General features: G+C 36.3%; 1 protein-coding gene across 15 annotated transcripts in view; it reads left to right on the top strand.

The window, feature by feature from the left end:
- SUGCT (succinyl-CoA:glutarate-CoA transferase) overlaps positions 1-18,869 on the top strand; it is a 319,512-nt gene that overhangs the window by 215,497 nt on the left and 85,146 nt on the right. The gene's annotated exons all lie outside the window — the stretch shown is intronic.

Below are 18,869 nucleotides of genomic sequence, written 5' to 3'. Positions count from 1 at the left end.
TGAGCAACCAGAAATGTTGGTAGAGCATGTATGTTCATGGGCAATAGCATTCAATAAATGCATGGACTAGTGAACATGTTTTTTTTTTTTTTTATATCCAGAATGCTATCTCCACTCAACTGCTACTGCTGTAATAATAGAACTTAACAACATATTACTGATTTATATGTATTTTAGGATTTTTTCCTAGCACCTTCCTTCATTTCACATATGTTATGAGGTCATAGAAAAAAAGACTCAGCTGAAATAAATATACACGATGGGATAGAATAAAGGTTGCTGTGGGAATGTCAATTCTGAATTTCCTGCCTTTGTTGTGATCAAATTATGAGTAGTAGTGGGAAGAGTTTGTTTGTTGTTGTAGGTGTTTGGGTTTTGGTAGTTTAGGGGTTTTTTTTTTTGTTGTTGTTGGTTTTGGTGGTGGTTTTTTTGTTGTTGTTTTTTCTTTGTTTTTTTGGGTTTTTTTTTTTTTTTTTTTTTTTTTTTTTTTTTTTTTTTTTTTTTTTTTGTGTGTGTGTGTAGTACTGGTATAGATTTTCTTGCCTTAAATAAAAATGTGTGAAAATTGTCCAGCAGAGACCATATCAATTTTTTTGGATGTTGTAATTTTTCTATTTCTGTAGTGACCTGCTCTACAACAGGGTTCTGATGTGACTGATAAAATAGGTAATGTAACTATTTATGGGCAACACAAGCAACATTCCTCTGTAGTACTAATATAGTTTCTATTCTGTGGATCTTTCTTTGCCATAATGAAATGTGTATGTTGATGGAGGTTAGAACAAGAGATGTGTGTCACATTCCATCAGAATGTAGAGGGAACAACAGTTTTCATGTAGTAAATAGACCTCACTGGAAACAAAGTTAAAAAAGACAAAGCCAAAACCTTCCCAAAGCAAAGCAAAAGATGTATTTATTTAATGCAGACTGCATTATTTGTCTGATGTTCTTTTCTTTTCTGATATACCTCTCCTCAGGTATATCAGGCGATGTACCTGGCTCATATCTCCAGGTATTCGGTGTAGATTTTGGGCAATTTGGGATTCTCCAAATATCAAGGATAATATCTGGCCTTAGGAAAGTAGTCAGTAGTGACTGACTTTGGTAGGATGAAGGGTTTTACCCAAAAGAGTTATTTTAAAATTCAGGTAGTGTGATTTTTGTATCAGTTGATATTATAGATGAGTATGCAGGTTTTGGCCCACAATAAATGAACTAAAAATAGGTACCAGTGAGTATTTTTTCAAGTTTCTCAATTGCTTTTAAACTTTCCTTTCCCATATAGGGAAATTTGAACTTGACTTGTGGAAGCAGGCTAACTTACTTGGCATAACCCCTTTTTTTGAAAAAGGATAGTCAGTCTTCAAATCAGAAAGATAAGCTTGTGCTTCAAATAGTTTTACAGTGGTTCTTCTGGAGAGTGATTGGTTTGTTCTCATTTGGTTGTACTTACAGCTGAAAGGGACCCAAGTCCCAGCATAAAGGGAGGCTCACAGAGTGTGCAGTTACTTAAACTTTCCTTGAAACTGCTTCTACACTCACATGTTTCCATTACATACAAAAGGTATAGTGACCCCATGGAGAGTTGCTGGAGATCACATAATGGCTGAATTTTTAAATTTCTGGCCAACAAGGGAATACATTTGATTTTTTTCTCAGGGCAATAAGCAGCATTCATTTTTGGTTTTAAGTTTGGGAGATGGCATGTTCTTCTTACATTGAGATAAGAGCTGAGCTGGTCTTGTTTACATAGATGTACATTGGAAAGAATTTCTGGTTTTAATTCAGGAATGAATACTAGCCCTATCTTTATAAGCATCTATTGAAATCATTGAGTATTTAATACTTTAGCTTTTCAATGATTTATTTATTTCCATCTCAGACTCTTTTGTGTGTGCAGGTGTGTGCCCTCTAGATCCTTCCCTTTTTAGAAGATTCTGCATAGTGAATTATTAATGGACAAATTTCAATTTCTCTGGATTCATGCTACTTGCATTTTGTGTCATATGGAGCCACAGTGGCAGCTGGCAAAACTGTGTGCTCAGAAACATATTTTCAAACATAATCTGCTTTCTTTCTTCAGTGGAGAGGGGTTAAAAGAATTCTTTGTCACATTGTTTGTGCTCATGACCTCTGCCTGTAGATGAGGTGAGAAGCAGAGCCCTAGGTTAAGCAGCATCTGTTGTTTCAGCTCATCTTCAAACAGCAAGACAAAATTTCAGGGGAAAGAAATGTTTTCTTTATCTAAATATCTCTTTATTGTAACATTTCTGAAAGTATTTGCAGGTTGGTTACTCAAGGTGAATGTACTGTGGTATGTACAAAACACTTGTGCAATGGTTAAAACAGCCTGAGATCTAAGGCAGAACCTTTACCAGCTGAAGAGGATCACAGCAGAATGATGGGAAATATTTTTTTTCACTCAAGAAGTGAGAAAGGAGTCCTACTTCTTCCCACTTCTCCATATATAAACTCTGGTTATGCTCTGTCGTAGTCACCTCATCCATGTAAGATCAATTAAGAGCAGTTCAGTAGTCCATAACTGTGTATGGACTTTTAAGTATAAGGGACTGGATATTTTCTAGGTAAACTTCCCCTAAAGGAGCCTAACCTTTATAGTAACAGCCCAAGTATAACTAACAGGAGCAAAGCTGTGCTACTGAAGTTATATACCAAATAATAAAAAGAACATCTTTTTCATACCTGAAATGATGGTCACACTTTCAGCTGTGAATACCAGCAAAGACAGGGGTTTGGGATGTATTGTTTATGCATACCGTGAGGAAGATTTTTCCTTTGTACTTATCTTTTTTTATTTACTATTCAATCATTTGGCTTGTATTTGGAAAGGCAGCTAATATACACATATTTGTGTGATGGTCTGCTATAATGCAAAGTTCCAGCGGTCTAGACTGCTTCCAAGAGCATTTTGGGAGCAGGAATCTACTTTGAGGACTCGATTAAGACATCCTTCACTAGCCTTGTCTTTTGCATACAGGGCATTATGTCATGATCAAGCTGTCTTTCCATCTCTCTATCTGTCTACCTTTTTGAATCAAATGTCTGCAAATGTACATGTAGATCTAGCCAGCAAAAACCTTTTTTTCTTAGACAAAACCTTCAGGTTTTGATTGGCTGCTGTATCAGTAGACTGGAATAATTACAGCAGTCCTTGGAGGCCTTCTATAAAACTGCAGGTGTTCAGCTTTAGCAAATAGTTCTTATTATATGGATAGACTTTTGGCAGCTAGTAATGATGTTTCCTGAAATTGAAAAATTATTTTCTACCTTACATGCTGGTTTTACATTACTGGAATATTGGAGAGGGAACCAAATACCTCTCATCGAGAATAACTAAGACTGTTTTTGTTAGCTGTATTTATTTTGTGATTTGTGTATTTTATACTGGAGTGCAAGTCTTTTCCTTAACTCTTGTGGTCAGATTTGAAATCTCTTGCAGCAAAAGTAAAATTTTGAGGAATTAAGGAAGTGTCTGCCAACAGATGTTTACCCTTCTTTATGCAGAACTAGCAACTTGCTTGCTGTCAGTGTACCAGCAAACCCTGAGTTATTAAAATTGTATTTGTATTGTATTTACTTATCCAAATGCTTGACTGGGTAACTTGGTTCTCACATTTTCTGTAATAAGCCTACTTGACCTTTGCAGTGCTAAGTCAGTACCTGAAGTTGGTGGCTTAAGATTCTCCTCTCCTAATTTTTATATATTTCCAAAATAACCCTTTGTTGAAGAAGGTTTATTAGAGTGTTTTAAGTATACAATATTGAGTCTCAATGTACAAAATTGAGTCTCTTCTAGACACTGTAGGCATGTCTCAAGTCTATCAAATCAGAATGCATCCTCAGGGAAAGCATTGATACTTTAAAAAGCAGTGCTGGTAAGTTTTCAGTTCCTGGTTTTTGGTGTGGTTTTCTGTTTGTTTGTTTGTTTTGGTTTGTTTGTTTTTTGTTTGTTTTTGTTTGGTTTTTGTCATTTTTTGTAGTGGAAAAAACTACTGAATACAAAGTAAATTGGAATTTCTGACTTTAATAATTGGGGCTGTGCAAGCCAGCTCAGAGTGCCCAGGAGAACATGCAAGTTTTGGAAGGAAATACAAGAACGGAAGGGGCTTTTAATTAGTTTTGTTTATTTTTATGGATTTGCTCAATCTTTGAAAATATAGTTATTTTGTTTGTCAAATGTAGTCCAGGAAAACAATGCTATGCTTTGTCTGCTGTATGTTTGAAATTTTTACATAAAGAAGAAAACACCAAGTGCAGCTATTAAGAGTAAATCTCAAAATCTAGTATCCTTTTATCTGATGTTAAGCCACAGTGCTACAAAAGAGATATGCTGGTGGCATAAGTGCATGGCCATATTTATGTAAAGGTTCCTTTTTGTCTCCTTACCTGTATACCCTCTCATGTTTCTCACACCCATTTGCTCAGAGTTCTCCAAGTTTTTTTCATCATATGAAAGTATCAGTTTCAAAGGGTTTTGCTTCTTGTGTTTATGTCAGCATTGCAGATCAGAATGTGACAGGGAATACCTGGTTGCATAGTTTCTTTAAACCTGAGCCAGTAGCACAGCAAAATGTTAGGGAGACCACCCTTTCATGTCACACCATCCACAACTTAAAAGTGAAAGGTTTGTTGATGTAATCCTATTTTCAATCTATAGAGGTCACCTGTAATGCACTGCTCTGAGGATAAATGTACTCTTTGAAGTTAGAGGTTTGTTTATTTTTATTTTTTTTAAGGCATGTTTAATGATACTTTGTTTTGCCAAGATACTGTGTTGAAAATTTAGAAGAGTTCAGCTGCTTTTAAACTGTTATTAACCTTTCAGTCAATTGTTAAAAATCCTTTCCAAACTGATATTTTTATTATGTTAATATGCTTCAAAATTTTTTGGTTTTGGAAGAACTGAAAACTTTGAACTAATCTATGATGCAAGATGTAACAAACTTCTGGGTGAAAGCACACTAAACCAAATGTATATTCCCTTGGTAATCAGTGATAAAGATAATATGAATTTCACTTGGAGAAGGATTGCATCATGCCAGTACATCATAGAGGAATGAAATGTAAACCTTAGTTTATAATGTAGTACTTAAACAGTTATGAAATTGACATTCACGATCTTGTTTTATCTCTTTAAGTACACTATTGGTATGTATATGCCGTACTGTTTTTACCCAGTAAAAGGGTAGAATTTTATTTCATAGATTAGCTCCACCTACTTTTGCTAGGATGGTCTTTTTTTTCTTCATGATCCTGACTTATATCAGTAGATGCAGGTTGGCAAAGGCTTGCTGTAGCCCAGATGGGATTTTGTGTATGCCTGAGGATTTGGCACATTATAGCAGGAATTTCTTATCTATAACTCTGTCTGTTTTGATAGCAGAATAAACCACTCCACCTGTAAATTGTTCAGCAGAAAAATTTCACAGTGCTAGAGCTGCACACGAATGTTAAACACTTTTCAGCACTGGGCTCCCTGCTGCCTAGTGCAGCAGTGGTTCTCTGCTTGTAACTGCTCTGTTTCCTGACCCAAGCAGTCATGTGGGCAGTTCATGTCAGGTTAACAAGAGCAGGCTGACATGGAAAAGGCTTAATTTCACTAGATTCTACACTGAATCCTGTCTTTTTATTGTTAATGCCCTTTTGTTAATCTTTGTTTCTTTGTTTCATCTGCCAGAGAGTTCAGCTGGCAGCAGGGAGAGTTTCCTGAGCTGACTTGGCCTGGTAAATGGTTTTTAAAGGCTTACTGCTTTAGGAGGAACCCACTTTCCAGGGCTCTGCCACTTTCCTTCTTTTGATTTTTGTGTTCAGTCCTTTCCTTACCATTCCCCACATATGGTATGCACAGTTGCAATGACTTGCATATGTCCAGAAGTGTGACTTTCTTAGAGCTGATTCTCCTGTTCCTTTGTGCCTGAGCCAAAAAAGGACTGTGTTTTGCACAAGGCTGCCAGCACCCTACTCCCAAGAGAACATGTGTGGTCCCTCACATTCATCTGCATTCCCACTAACCCCAAAGATCAAGAATGTTTAGACTTCTTCCTGTCTCTGGTGGCCACCATTATCAAAATGACTTTGTCTGCCCAGAAAGTTAAAACTCCCCGCTAGTACACTTCCAGTTCTATCAATGATAAACTATGAAAAACAGTGTCATATATTGTGTTTAATATGAGAAGCTGTTTGACACAGTGTATCCTTGAAATGTTTACAGTGAAAGCAAAACTTTGAATTCTTTTAATAAAACCTTCCTTTAACCTCAGAAATGGAGCTTATACAGTGAAGTTTTATCTCTCTCAATACTCATAATTGAAGGACCAAGCACTACAAAATAAATGTAGGCAAGGACACTCTCCATTTCATTATATCCTTTCATTGAATTCCCATGACATTGAGGTCAGTTGGTATTCCTGCCCTCTTGGGAGGGTGTTTAACTCCCAATGGCTCCTGTCTCTGAGGACAGTACAGGGGACAGGAAGAAGAAAGAGTATATTGCAAACTGATTTTCCTTAGAGGTGCTTTATTACCTGCTTAATCCCTGTCCTTGTTGGCTATTCATGTTTCTTTGAGAAAGAACTCTTATTTGATAGATCTTAACAATTGTCTTGTCAGTGAGCATCTTGAAGCTTGTTTAAAAGACAAAGTAGTACAGGAGACAATGGGATGTGATGTTTTGTGAGAAGAGCTGCTCAGCAGCTCTGGAGGAAACTACTAGTTTTTTATGAGGGTTTAAAGAGAATGTGGCAAAGCAGAATTTTCCCAGTCCTAATTTCACCTTACTGATACATGTCATTATGCCTCACTGAGCTTTAGGTGAAAGGGTAGGTGGGCGACTGGATGGCCAAAATGTCTATGACAAACATCCTTAGATGCAGCTGAACTGATATTGATGGTAGTTGCTCTAGTGCTCGTTTCAGGCTGCATTCCAACCACAGGAAAAATAGCTTTAAATTAAATATGACTATATCCATAATTTTGCTATTTAGCAGTTCTCTATAATAATAACTTTAAAGAAGATGCCAAAGAACATTAAAAGACCTTAAAATAGGTCCCTAATGTTCTCTAATTGGGAACAATAATGGACATCTTCCTCTCCCTTTATCCCAGGCCACCAGGAGAGGCAGCAAAGGAATACTTTAGCATGCTTTTGTGTGGGGGTGTTACATGAAGGGAGGTTGATTCACTTGCCTTGAAGAAGTTTCAGATGGAAGTTGCAGGCTGAAAAATGGCATGAGAATATGCTGGAAAGTCTCTCCACATATTTGTCCTCTGTACGACCAGACATTCTTCTGTTGGCCACTGAACTGCATGGACTTTTGATTTGACTTGGTCCAGCTATTTCGAGTTCTTAACATGCACTACATGGGGAAAAAAGAAAATGGATCATTGGATGAGACCCACAGTCTTGTCTTTGGTGAAAATTTTCTTCTCAGTTTAAGCAAATTAGCTTATACCTTCCTCATTTCACTCTTTTTTAGCCAGATAGGCGATTTTTTTTTAGTGGAATCTTCTATGTAACACATGTATGATTTCATTTGCTCCTTACAGGCCTCCTCTCAGGCCATAATTCTTGATTTCTCTGATTAGTTGCTGTGGAAATGATTATGTCATAAACACAAACAATGGGAATATAAGGAGCAGATGAATTCTTAAGAAGCAAATATTAGTTTTCCTGTAAATGACAAAAAAACCCTCCAAAAGCAACAATCCAAAGGAGAGGCATTGTAAGGCTTTCTGCTTGTCTTTCATCTCAGAATTTTACAGTACTTCTCAAGTATTAATACAGTAAATATTTTTGAAAAGCTGCTGTAGAAATGGTATTGAAACCTTCCATCTTAGTTGTCCTTGGTAACTCATGATCAAATCATTATTACTTGCATCTGAAATTAAGCTTTACTCACAAACTGAGCCTTTGCTCTGAGACTGTCCGGGTTCTTCCCAATGTACACACTGGGACATATGTAACACTAGTTATAGAGATCCTGTTGACCAAGTTATTTACACCTGTGCAGTCCAATTTACTTCAAGGCTCTTTTTGTCCCTCTGCCTTCATATTTTTTGCCTTTGAGATTTGTAGGCCATTCTAACACTTTCAAGAATGTTTCCTAACTCTTTCCTCATGTTATGTGAAAGAACAGTAAATAATTGTATCAATGGAATGCAAGGTGGAATGGAATCTACACCTGTATAGATCTCAGCTATGCTCTGCATTGGGTGAAAAATAAAAAAAAATATTTTTTTGCCTCTGAAGTCAGTGCAAGTGTCTATATATCCTCTGGGGGAGGAAATCCATTGCTCTACACAAGCCCACTGTATAGCAGTGCTCAGAATGGGGCTTGTATAGCGTATAGGCCATGTGAATTCACATGTGGATTTCACTAAGGGAGAAGCTCATCGAGTCACAGGATGCCTTTTTGCATAGTCACTTTTCAGAGTTGTGCTATATTTTTGGTATTCACAACACCTCTGTCATGTGAGTATTTATGGTGCCTTTTACAGATGGAAAATCCAAGGCACAGAGAGATTATATGACTTGTCTAAAAGAGCACAGTTGGTTAGTGGCAGAGTGAACACAGAGCTCAGGGTTTCCGACTCTGTCTCCTAGACTCCACAAAACATTTCTAGAGCAATATTTAAGTGATGTAATGTGTAAACAGAATTGTTTCCAAACAAAAATATCTGTGAGGTTACATTAAATATCTGCAACAGCTCTTTAAACATGCAAGAACAGATTGATTTTAAATGTATGTAGTCTTTAGTGACAAGAGGGGAGACATACTTGAGTGTTAAACTATTTAGATCTACCATTGATAAAAAATTTGTAGGTATTATCCTGCTCTCAGTTGTGGAATAGGAAATCTACGTGGTTCTTAGGCTTCCAGCTAAAAAGCTTTTTGAAAGTGAAGCTGTAAGTGCAAGTTAGTAAGTAGGACGTTCTTGTCAGCTGCCGGCATCTGTTATTGGAACTATACACTAGTACATGTCCAGCATTGCCTTACCATATGCCAATGGTGACTTTATGGAACTCAAACATGCACAAAAAAGATACGTGAAGACGGGCAAAAAGCTTTTGCATAGTTTTTATATTATTCACATAACTGGAATGTGTACAGCATAGTACAGAGTGTAACAAGAGCAAATGCTGAACCACATCAAGCTGTTCCCTTGTCGTGCATGTCATTTAAATATCAAATCTATAAGGGCGTTTGCTGTGTTCTTCACACACAGAAAGACCACAACTAAGTGACTTAAAAGTATCCCATGAGTTTTTAAAAATGTGGACAAACAACTCTCTTCTTTTTGATAATTGCAAATACATTGTTCCACTCTGTTGGTTCTGCAACATCTGGTGTTTTATAAAGCATTTTAAAATGTCATCTCCCTTTCCCATTTGCCCACACCCTTCCCACTGTACCTTAACCCCAGCAGACCAAGAAACTTTAATTTATAAGGAAATCTGTGGAAAATCTTGCAAAACAGAGTTAAGGAATTGTGTCTCTATAGATTTGAGCTATTCCTTAAATTAACAAGGAAGCTGAGTCAGCAATATTACTGTATGGGATATTTCTGTGAGGAAAAGGAACAAGATTCTGGCTGATTCAGTGGAAAGGTGTTATTAAATGACTCTTGCAGATGAGATTACTTAGAACATTTTCCTTGGTAGTGTTAACTTGGTAGTCTTGGCATTAAGTCTTCATAAAAAGATCACAAGGCAGTTTCTCAAGAATGAAAGATTGTAATCCCCCTTGCCAGTCCTGGTATGTGTCCAATGTTTGACTTGTAAATTGAGTGTAGTTGCTTCTCAGTTAGCAAGTTAGTGAACTTTGTAGTTTGTGCTTCAGGATGAGCTTACAGGTCAAAGAACCAAAGTGAATGAATGTTAAGGCCATTACCGTGTACCATTTGTCCATAATTAGGGTGTTTTAACAATTTTCATAGACATTCTTGTCAGTCCATTATAGCATAGAATGAATGAGATGTACATACTTTGAGAGTATGTACTTACAAAGTATGTATGTACAAGAGATGTACATACATACTATGAGATGTAGGTTGTGAGTAAAGGTGCAAATCTAATACTTTAGAAATAACTGCAGAAAAATCCCTAAGCAAGGCATCTCTATAAATATCATGAGTTGTGGGAGGTCATCTTGACCAATTTTAGCTATCAGTTAGGAATATGGTCTCAGCAGTTTGTATAGCCCCCATTTTCAGAGTGGAGACACCTCCAGATGGCAGATCATTCTGCATGTCTAGGTGAGATTGGGTGCTCACTTTCCATCTGACTTAATTTGGACGGGTTGGATCTCACATTTATTACTCAGCACAGAGGAAGATGCTTCCCAATCCCATGCATTTAAAGTAAGACTTATTTCTTTAGCTCTTGAAGTCTATGGAGGAGATTTCTTTTGTATACAAATCATGAGGGTTGAAGAAGAGTACAGTGAACAGTTTACTCAGTGAAGTTGCCTTTTTCATAAATGCACTGTAAATGTGTCTCAAATCCTAAAATAAAATACATCTATCTAGAGTCAAAAGGCTATGTTAAATGTTCTGTATTAGTTTCTTTTTACCTAGCTGGTGAAAATCGGTAACATTTTATTTATAGTGGCAAAATGTCATGTTGAAATATGTTTTTAAAAGGAGACTGATGCACACGGATTTCTGATCATAGTCTGGGTGACTAGGACATTCAATGTTGTCCTCATGGTCACACTGGCACAGCACTTCTCCACCTACTGTGGAGAAGTAGGTATATCATAAAACTTATATCATAAAATTTTTTCATGTTTGTTGTGTCAGAGCTTGTGACTGTCACATCAGTAGGGAATGCCTTTACCTGCTTTTCTCTCACTAAAGCAAGTAACAAGCAATGAAAGTACAACACAGTAGCACTGTTTCAGTATGGATTAGAAACCAGAACATCTGTTTTAAGCTCACAAATAAGCTTGTACCTGTGTGCTGTCATCTGCTCTCCTTTCTGTAACAGTTAATTCTTTAAGATTTTCCAGTTTGTGCTGCATTCAGACTTTCATTTTCCTAGCAACACATACTCCTTATAAAGAGAACTTCTTGTTTAAATAAACAAAACAGAAAAGATGGGGATTAATTTTACTCCCTGTAAATAAATTAAAGGGGCAAGTTTCAGACTGGAAGATGAATTTTTGCAAGTAAAGGCTTAGTAAAACTGTTCATGAGTATATTTAGGCTGCAAGTTAGAGAGTGATGTAGAACATTTCCATAGGAGTAGTGGACACAAGCATTCTGGCTATGACCAAGATTGGTAGCTTTAAGAATGAGTTTAGGGGGAAGGTTATAGTTTTGAAGTCCAAAGGCATACAGACATTAAGGTAGAAAACAACATATTGACTTTTTCTTCTGAGGAGCCTTGGTTTTCTAAATTCTTGGATAAAATAATGCTTTTTTGTAGTTTGTGAAAATATACTTTGCTAGTTGCAGTCTTTAAGACTCTGACAGTTTCTGCTCCTTAACCTTTATTCCTGTTTGTTGCCTTCTCTTCTTCACTGTGATGAGTTACTCAGATGATTGTGATACCAGCAGTGTATCATCAGTATGGCGAACTCAAATCCTGTTACTATGCAAACACTATTGCTGAAGCCCTAGAAGTTTAGGAAATAAAGTGAGATGGTGCATGCCTTTCGACCATCAGCTCAGCCACATGACCTTTTGTTCTCACATGGTTTAGTCCCTCTTCTATACATGACTTCCACTTGGGAGTTTTTTGGCTTTTTTCCATTTTATTTCAGTTAGCATTTATTTCACACATCATTATGAGAAGCACTGCTTATGAAGATACACAGCTCTTGTCATATTGTCATAACAGAAGTATTTCGTGTGCACCTGCAATTTGACATTTGTGTTTGGGGAATATTGTGGAGTGAATAAAAAAACTGAGATAATTTAGGGGGTTTTGGCTCCACCTGCTATTGAATTGTTGTCTTTTTTGGGGGAAGGGTGTTGTGGTGGGTTTTTTTTTTTTTTCTTGCTTATTTTGAAGTTTACTTTTTGGTAATATTTTTTTCCCAAGAACAATCTGAAGGTGTGTTTATGGAGTTAGGAAAAAGGTACATTGCAGATTACAATGCTATATGCAGAGAAGAAAGGAAAATCTGTAAGACAGATGGCTACTAATATGCTGTAAATACCCTATTTTTAAATGCAAGGGGGAAAAGGTGTTCCATATATAGTCTTCAAGCTGGAAGCTTTGTGTTGTAATAGTACCATGGCAATGTGCAAGTATTAATCACTTCCTGTTTGCTATTTGTAACAGCAACATCAAAAAAACCCTGTTCTCAAGAAGCTTTATATTCTTGTTGCTTTTGATACTCTTTCTTCAGATGCACCTATTCTGAATGCAGATGCACTGAATTCCTTAAGACCACCTAGCCACCTCTGCTGCATGTGTGCATAAGAAAGGACCAGTAACCTGCTTGTACCTGACTCCTCAGAATCCCCCTGGCACCAACCCTTCATCACGTACTGGTGGCAAGAAAGGGGATGGTGTCAGGGTGTACTGCAGCTGTGTTCTGCTAGGTCTCAACCAGGTGCTCCCAGAATTAGGGAGGTATGAATGGCTTCCTAATGGTGTTCCCCAGCCTGCCTTCTCTGAGTAAAACTCTGCACAGGAGAGTGTCTGGTCTGATAGCACTCACAAAAACAACACTGAAACTCTTCTTGCTGCTCATTGCAGTCAAATGGCTTTAGAGTGAGAATGAGCTAATACTTCAGCAACTGCAGTGAAATTAAGAGCTCAGTCTCATTTATCCACATTAAGTGTAAGGACAAATAATTTGAGTTATATTAATGATGCCTTCATAATAGAAAATGTTGATACTTATGCTGATGGGAATTTTCTTTAATTGATCTTCTGCATCAAGGAACTGTTACTGGAAACTGATATTTCACACTTTCATACCATAGTAATTGTTACTTATTAAGTTCTTTTATATCATGATGCCTGGGAGTAAAGGGTTCCTTCCCAAATGCGTGTTAATGTTCATCCAACTTGTCAAGTCACTTTTTTCATTATGTGGTGTGATTGGAAAATGATCTGTTGTAAGCTTTGCTTTAATTCAAGGAAAACTTAAAAAGTAGTTTCAATTTATTTTTTTAATTTGTTTTACCATTTCATTCAGAGATTCTGTGTTTTGGGGGGAAGGAAAGGAGATAGTTTTTGAGGTGAGACTTGCTTGGCACATAGTTGTGGTCTATTTTTGTTGAAAACTGGGTGTCAAGACAGGACTTGAGCTGCAGTAAAGTAGCTTGTGGTACAAGGTAAACTACGTTTCCATGGAATATATCTTGTGATGAAAGCTTCTTTCTTAAGCACTCACTCTCTAAAAATGCATTCTTTCCAGACACTGTTGCTATTTTGTTCTTTGTCAGGTAATTACAAACTTGCTCCTCCGAAAGGAAAAAAAAGTCAAGTAAGAAAAGAAAAAAAACCCAAAACACATACCTACAGGAAAGCTTTTAAAATATAGTCCTGCTTAATCTGGCTTAATCTTTGCATGTATAAATTCATCTGGTTTTTGAGAGCTTGTTTTTGCAATTTGAAGCACCCTTCTGTATTTATTTCTGTGAAAATTTTTGAAGCTCTTGTACTATGAGAAAAACAATGCTGGCAGTGAGTTTGTATATATAAGTTAAAGACTTTTTGAAATGCATGATTTTTTGCCAACTGTGGTTCCTGGTTTTAACTGACAATCTATTACCACCCTCATAGAACAGTGCCCTAAAGAAACCTAACAAGTTTGTAAATGATGTTTGTGAATTCATTTCTGAGTTTGAATATAATGCTTTATCTCCAAAGATGCAGTTACAGAACAATGTAATTTTTCATGTACCATCCTCATTGCACAGAAGATTCATGAATTAAAGAGAAAAAGGAAGGGAAGATTTAGAGAGAGGATGTGACTCAGGGATTCAGGATCCTACCAGATCAATAGAGCAGCCCCAGAAAGAGAATGACATCCAGCTGCTGCAAGTGGACAGATGGAGAAGAGGCCTAGGATGAGGAAAAAGAGTGAGTAGAGGAATAAATGTGGTCAGAAGTGGAGGGCAGAGTTGGTCCTTTATGCATTTCAAAAAGAGGAGAGAAGCAGTTGGATTTGGGAATGAATAAGATCCTAGTGAAGACAAATGAGGATTGCTTTCTGGAGTGAGAGGATTGTTTGCTGGGCCTGATTTTTTCTTTTTCCTTTTTTTTAAGTGAAAAGAAAGATGCAATACTTTTTATTTTTGGTGATACAAACTGGTTCCTTGCAATCAAATATGTTTAATGCTGTCACTCCAAATAAGTTTTTTTTTGAGTTTTCAAACACTTTTAAGTCTCTTTAAAGGTGAATTTTGAAATGGAAATGTAATTTGAAAGTATCCACTCTGGAATTTGTATAAGTGATATGTGTTAGGGTTTGTGGGCTTTTTTCCCAGTTGAATATTGCTGATTTCAACCTGAAATAATTTTCAGGTGGGCTGAAAACTTATACATTATTCACTGAAAGCACTACCCAGCTGTATAAATCATGACATATCTTGGGTCTTTTTTCAGAAGGAAAAGCTGTATGAATTGATAATTGCTTTCAAATCCTTTAGATACTGTCTAATACAAGTGGTCCTGAATCCAACCTGCAGCTCTCAGCCCCTAATTGCGTGCCAAATACCTCTGTCATTTGAGAGTTCAGACTGTTTGTTAATAGTCAAGAAAAGAGTGCCAGCTCACACTGTGTCAAAGATCATGATTTTTTTGTTGTTTCCTCCTTCCAGAATCAATTTTATTTTTTGTAAGTGCTGGGTCATATACCCTTTATTTGTTGTAAACACTGTTTTAAGTGAGGGTCTTTGTAAAATGAGGCTCTTTAAAATGGAAACATTCCTAGTTATTTATGAAAAATGCCTAAATTTCTTTGGCTTGATCACAGTGGGAAAATAGAAATAATATTTTTCTATCTGTTTGTTTTGCTTAAAATCATGAAAGAACATGAGTTCTTATAAACAAACAAACAAACAAAAGCTTATTTTAGTGATAAATGATGCATGATACTGAGTGCTTGTAGCATCCTTCTCTTTTCTAATAATTGTCCCTTGGCACATTCATCACTGTGTGCTGCTTAGAGGCCTGTCTGATAATCTTTAGCTAGTTTTAAATCACAGATTTCTCCATATGCAGGCCACATGTTACAGAAAGTACTGAAAGTTCATGTGTGCACACACACTCTCAAAGGCTTTAAAGCATCCACAGGTATCCTTAAAGGGCACATGCTGAGAGAGTAAGTTAATAGGGTGTAGTACAGGAAGGAGTGTCAGAGCAAAAGCAAGTTGTCAGATATTCATAAAGGTGCTACAGAGTTAGGAGAGAATTTTGATTTCTCTATGGTACACTTCTTTGCCAAGACTGTGTTGTCATTTGCAGGCAAATTGAAGTTACTTGGGAAATGGTGTCTATCTCTAAGACCATTGCCTGGAGGAATTATGGGAGGGTATTTGTGATAGTTGTTGGAGTAGAACAAGTTGTTGGTGACATAGCATTGTACTTGCATTAAAATTTTATGGCTAACTTGGACTCAATTCCTGTAATCTGAGAAAGAAGAATCTGGTATGAGTGAATGCCAGTGCTACTGAACACAGCAAGTTCTTTCCTGGATTCCCCACTGAACATCTTTACTGTGCCACATCACTTTTGCAGATTGCCATGGTGTAAAACAGAGTAAAATTGGGTGGCAGCTGTGCCACTTGTGTGCACACATGCATGGTACAATCACATGCACTGTATACACTCTTACCAAATTTCAAGATTTGTTTCCAGTTAAAACGAGGATGAATAAAGAACCTGTTTTCCCTCTTCTGTGCTGGTGAAATAATTTATCCAAAATGAAGGCTTTTACCTGGACATAAAGTTTGTATTTCTTTTGAAACAGCCTTCAGGTAAAAATAACAAATTCTTGTAGAAAATAACAAACTTTGGTTCACATACTCACTTACTAGTTAGCAGCATTAAAAAATGAAATTTAATTTACCTCAAGTATGCAAACAAATCTGTATCTTTTCAGTGACTAGAACAAGAATTGTTTTATGGGTAAGTTTCTTCTAAACAGCCTTATTTCTGACTTCAAACAATTTTTGTCTAGAAAACCTGACCGGGCAGAATGGCTATGTTGGCATTTTGCAATTCTGTTGTCTGGCACTGCTCAGGTAGTGAGGAAAATGCAAATTCTCACTATGTTTACAGTTAATTTTCCACAAACTGAAATAAACAAGAATGCTTGTAATTTTATGTGATAGTTGATCAGCTGTTTGGTATGTCTTGCTCTTGTGTTGTCTCTGTAATACTCATTCAATGTGTAGATAGTGGGGAATGTGCATCTGCTGTCCATGTCCCAAGAACAAAAGATATGTGAAAGATTCAGCAACACCTTCTTGTTCAAAGGCAATGCAAAAATAAATTTTGGAATATAGGGTGATGTCATCCTTGGAAAAAGTTGTTACTTTGCTATGATTGATCTAAAGATTTAAACCACCTGTTAGTAGTTCAGGTTTTTTTTTTTGTTTGTTTTTTGTTTTTTTGTTTGTTTGGTTTTTTGTTTGTTTGTTTAATTTTTTATTTTTGTTATTATTGATCAGAAATAGATCTGAATTTAAACAGCAGGTTAGTACATGTACTCAAAATGAAGGAAAGAAGTCCACTGTTTCTGAAATAAACACAGCCATTATAAAATTATATGCTTTAAAATTTCTAATATCTTAAAATTGAGGGAGAAGACTTTTCCCTTTCAACTTTGTTAGTCTTCTATGATGTGCTGGGAATGGGCTTGGTTCTTGTTACAGTAGGCTATAGTGACTCTCATCCAAGACTCCACTGGTCACCAGCAGCATTAAACATGGTGGGAAAGAGAAATGTATTGCAAGACCAAATTTTAGGTTTTTTTATAACTAATAAAGCAGCTATCTTTTCTCACAGAATCTCTGTGACTTTATTATAGCTCTTAAGCACAGTCAGGACTCTCTACATGCACAGAATTAATGCATGGCCTCACTATAGATATATGAAGTATACTTGAGTATTTTTTAATTTAGATGTGTGAAACTGTATCTGCTAAGGGATAACTGGGGGCAAATGGACCTATTTCAGGAAGAGATTTGGCAAGAAAAGATTTATCAACATCATTGTCACACTCAAGAAAAAGTAGTGGGTTATGTACTCACTGATGTATTATTTACATTGTGCACTGTGGATGGCACAAAGAAATTATATTTTAAACTAATTTCATATATTCTTTCAGTGAAGAGAGTCAATATGTTGGTGGATGTTCATGAGATTTTCATTAATATACTTAATCCTCATAATATAATACTTACACTTTACTTAAAGGAGTTATGTCATTATGATCTTTAATAAAATATATAAACCATCTTGTTTAGGAAAAGAAAATCTTGGATGGCTAAAAGATTATAACTGGCAGGCAGAGAAATGATAGATCACCATAGGAAGTTCTTTCTGATGGAAGAGGGCACAATGAACAGCATTGGCACTGACTACATTTGTCATGAGCCATATTGGGAATACCAGTTTTCCATGCTGTTGGCTATTCCTGACTGCTAACAAAGATTTTGGTCACATTCCAATGGTTTTTTCGTAGTTAAAGGTCTCACAGTAGCAATCATTTCAAGTCTTCTGTGTATTAAACTGCAAAAACCCCACATATCTTTCAATTCCAAAAACGTGGAAAAAACCAGAAATGTAGTTATTGCCTCCACAGAAGCTGTTGGCATTTTTGGTAGTTAGAAAAATGGCCAGTGTGAACAGACAAATTTATATTTGAAATGCAGTTTTGCAGTGTCAGATGGTATCTCATTCTGAGCAATCTTGTCAACACATCAGGGAACAGCAAATTCTGCCTGAAGTAATAAGTAGATTGAAAATAATGCATTAACTCAAAAAGACCACACCCATTTTTCTGTAATTTACCTATGCAAATCTAGTTTTTAAGTAATTATATTAGCAAGTACTTTCTGGAATGTCAATGGTGTAAAATCCTAGGAATCCTAGAGAAAAGATCCTGGTAAAAGGCCGAATACTCTGAGCACTTTGTATGCATTTGTATGTTTATGCATGTGTCTGAAAACATATGAGAAGGAAAAAGATCTACATCTGAATTAGACTGTTACATCAGAACACAAAATACTGCCAATGCAATGCAACAATAGAGCAGGGCATAAGAGCTTAGCCTGACAGAAAAAAACAAAAGTTTTCTTTGAATCTGGGGATTGTTTTCATCTATTTTTTTCAGAGAACTATGTGACAGCTCTCTTCAGTTCCTCACCCAGTGGAAAAGTCTTTTCATTTAGCCAGAAATAAAGAGGAAAAGCCCTTAAAGAGATAGCCTGTCCTTAAAGTAGCCCAACACAGATATGGACAAGGTTTGGATTTTTGACATCAGCTTTCTTGTTTCTCCTCTTGACAGATAAATCAAGTAAATTATGTTTATTAACTTGGCATAGAGTTTATAAATATAATTAAGAATCTTCATTTGCTCCCAGTGATTCTTAAATTTTAACTTATTTTTTAAAAGTCCTCAATATAAGATTGTCATATAAGCAGAATATTTTCTGTCTTTACTTGGCAAGAGAAAGATGATTTTTAATATGGAAGCAAATGGGGTCCTTAAAATAGATGTGTCCAGTCCTTTGGTGGCCTTTTTCAGCCTTGTGAATTTCTCATGTCACAAAATGAAATATGATCTATTTTTATCATATGATAGATATATTGACTTATTCAACTGAATTAAACCCTAACCTTATGGGACCTGTATAGAAACAGATATTTAAAAGAT

This window comes from Motacilla alba, chromosome 2 (genome assembly GCF_015832195.1).
Source record: "Motacilla alba alba isolate MOTALB_02 chromosome 2, Motacilla_alba_V1.0_pri, whole genome shotgun sequence".
NCBI classification, from domain to species: Eukaryota; Metazoa; Chordata; class Aves; order Passeriformes; family Motacillidae; genus Motacilla; species Motacilla alba.
The sequence above is the reverse complement of the archived record's forward strand: the minus strand, read 5'-3'. Positions and strand labels throughout refer to the sequence as shown.